The sequence below is a fragment of the Opisthorchis viverrini genome, assembly GCF_000715545.1.
Source record: "Opisthorchis viverrini unplaced genomic scaffold opera_v5_54, whole genome shotgun sequence".
Lineage (NCBI taxonomy): Eukaryota > Metazoa > Platyhelminthes > Trematoda > Opisthorchiida > Opisthorchiidae > Opisthorchis > Opisthorchis viverrini.
The window spans coordinates 1,751,943-1,755,250 of record NW_008751711.1 but is presented as its reverse complement, the minus strand read 5'-3'; positions in this window follow the sequence as shown (position 1 = coordinate 1,755,250).

Here is a 3,308-nt window from a genome sequence, read left to right as displayed (position 1 = left end):
GACACTCTCCAGTATAGCTCAATGGATCGCTGAGGTGCGCAAACCGTCACACCACGGTAAGGTCCAGTCTCTTCGTGACGGAGAGAATAAAGGATAGGTGCTGCCATGTCCTATCCATGTGTGAGTTGCTCACACTGCTAGTCGGTCGCTTGTGTTCGAATCGTTTAGCTACCAACTACTAGTTAGGAGGCCGGTTGTTCGAATCGCGCCGGAGATTCGTGATAAGCACACTGCTGGTGACTCCCACTAAAGAAGTGTTTCTCCGCTTTCCGTCAAACAAGAGACTGGCATGGAAAGATGGAGACCTTCTTCCCGGATGGTAGNGTGATACTCATCGGTGCTACAATTCAGTATGATCAACTGAACGTGTTTGGTAAATTTCTCCCCGAATCGGATCATTCCATCAATAATACCTGGTCTGTATATGAACCTCTTTGCTGTCGGAAGCTTGCTGCTCAATCTATCAGCCCGAGACATCCTCCGATCGCGTGAATGTTTCTTTTCGTCACCTTTTCGCGAAGGTGCTTTCTGTGTGTGTGTGTGCTCGGAACAATCGCATTTTGCGTCGATTTGACGTAGGCCCCATTCTCGACTAATTTGTCTTTTACCTGCCGTAAATCACCTGTTAATCAAACCTTACAACCTGAAGGTTTATCGAGCAGCGCCATTGTTTAAATGGCGCCTTTTTAGGAGCGAAAAACCACCTTGCTGTTCCGTACATTGTCAGTAAGACCATTAGAGTCCATCAGCCAGTGTCGTGCACAAAATGCCGCGCATCAGTTCATCTCAATGGATCTGGGCAGATGACACAAGATTTTCAGGCTCTGCCCGTTTGTCAGCTCGAATCCGTTGCTTTCGAATTTCCATAGGCATTGCGACATAGTATGAAATCGTCCGCACCTTTCACGTTCCTGCCTGACGGAACCGAGCGATTTTCGGTCACTAGGTGATGACAAATCGTGTTAGAAATCTGTGTATGAATTCACAAGACTATTGCTTTGATCGGCTGACGTCTAGACACCAAAAAGTGAGAAATGATCATGGCGAAGTTCCAGAATCGCTTTATGAGGTCCTATTGCCGAGAGAAAGTTCCTCACCTCATAACTTTTGTAAGTCATCCTGGTACACTCTTGATGAGAGCAGGAATATCGTTTTGACCGATTGTTCCCGAGTCCCCGCACGAGACCGTCAATGGCTCAATTTCGGGGCTCAGGACTGTACACCATGTGTATCGTTTTAGCCCATGAGCTCACAGTTAAGTGAAGATCAAGACTGCGAGTTGATCAAACCAAATTCTTGACGAGATGGGACGGAAGTCAGGACTTTGTGATTCCTTGCATTTCCTTATCCCGACATCTTGCTTTTGCTGTGTACCCGTGACAACACGTGGTCACATTAAGTATTCCACCGTACGAATGTACGCATGAGTAACTCATCAGAGATTCAGCTCTGCTGACTTGCTGACCTCGTGACCTGAGGAGGCTTTCAACTCAAGATTTTACGGCGCAGTGGGTGCTGCCCGTTGGAGCATGAACACCGGCAAACTAAAGCGCAGTGCGTTCCAACGGCCTCATGCTCAGTACATGTTAGATGGAGCTGCATCTCTTGTCACTTAGAGGCGGTGATGGTGCTGTCTTGCCTAATGATCAGCAGAACTCCTGTATAGGTGGATCCTACATGGCGTCCAGAGGAAATCGATTTTGTTTGAACAGTTCTGTTTTGGCGCGAACTTGGTTGCTAATCAGTTGGCTATTGATCTTTCGTCACCAAAATCAGAGACATCATCAGCGTGTTTCTTACCTAAGTCCGACTGTATTCTGTTTGAAGTGTACAAACCATCTCTTGGCTAACTTGGGGACAGCTTTCTCACGAGTCCATTGGTCACTTGTGATTTGTGTTGATTGGCTAGTTTCTATTTTGTACTGCGTCGTTTTCTAATTATCTCCAGTTTGATTGGTTAGTTAGTTGCATTGCCCAGTTTTCCCCATTGATTTAACGATTAAGTTTCTCAATTAGTCGATTTCATCAAAATATGACAGCTGTCCTAGGGAACGAACAGTGACACTATCTTTCTCTCTCCGAAAAAGAGAGACTTCATCTTCTGCACATCCAAGCTGTGTGAAAACCGGAGTTTTGGAGACCTTTCAGCGTTCGCCTCATCACTTCGTCAACCACGAAACCGAATAGAGATGCAGGGGTTGGGCTTCCTTTTGGTTTTGGAGAGCATCGGCCTACAATAACATGTACGCAAGTATAAAAACACAGCATATTTTTACTCACAAATTCCGGGACACTCTTTGGTGGTCAACAGAGTGGAATGTGCCTCGGAAATCCAAGAGTAGCAAAATCATGGTTCAGTTCTGCGTAGGGTAGTGTTCTAGCATCTGACAGATATAATGAATCCAATCCACACCAGGCTGAGATATCCTTGCTTCTCGCAAGCTGGCCTTTGACTGGCCGTTATGGGGCAACGAAGAGTAAGTGGCTCTCAGGAGACAGATTGACCTTCCTCTGATGACCACATTGACGGGTGCTGTTACTGACATCTGCCAATTGTCTGGGTCTCTCAAATGAAAAAGTACAAGAAACAAAAACGTTACCTGCAGATTCCACCCTCATTCTTGGTCGTCGTGGATATGAGGTCATCTGAACCAGAAGCTTGGTGACCTTTGAGGAAAGATATTATAATTTGGCCCCCAAGGATTGGGCGAGTTTCATATCCACTGTCCAGTGTTCTAATACTGACTTAATAGCAGCAGGTTACCACCGCACTTGCTGTTGAAATTGCTCGACCCAGTGATTGAGGCATCCTTCTTCATTTAAAGTGCTCACAACAGCTTGATGTTTAACGATTTAGCCCGCAAGTAGTCCTCAGTACCAGTCAGATGGATCAACCAAAATAGTCTTTGTGCACTCCGGCTGTTCTACGCCTCTTCCATCTGCTTAGCCTTCGATGTCCACCAGGATCTAGGGTCGGCGGATAGATCAGTTCACTCGAATTCTGATAATTTGCTACCCTTTGGTCATGCTCTGTTCTGTCTGATATTCAATGCTTGAGTGAGGCTGGCTTAATCATATCGCAAGCAGGACTCTCACCTTTGTGCAGAGGTGTGACGTTTACGCTCCACTGCGTATTCACATCCGACGACGTGGCGGTTGGAGGAGAGTCCAGGAGCCGATTCCGATAATTCGTTTGGCCTCTGGGTCTGTCCTGTTCAACCGCCATGCAAGTTGTTAATCCTCGAAAAAGGAAGAGCGAAGCGACGATTATGTGATCTACGCCATTAGAAAACGATACCGATGTGATC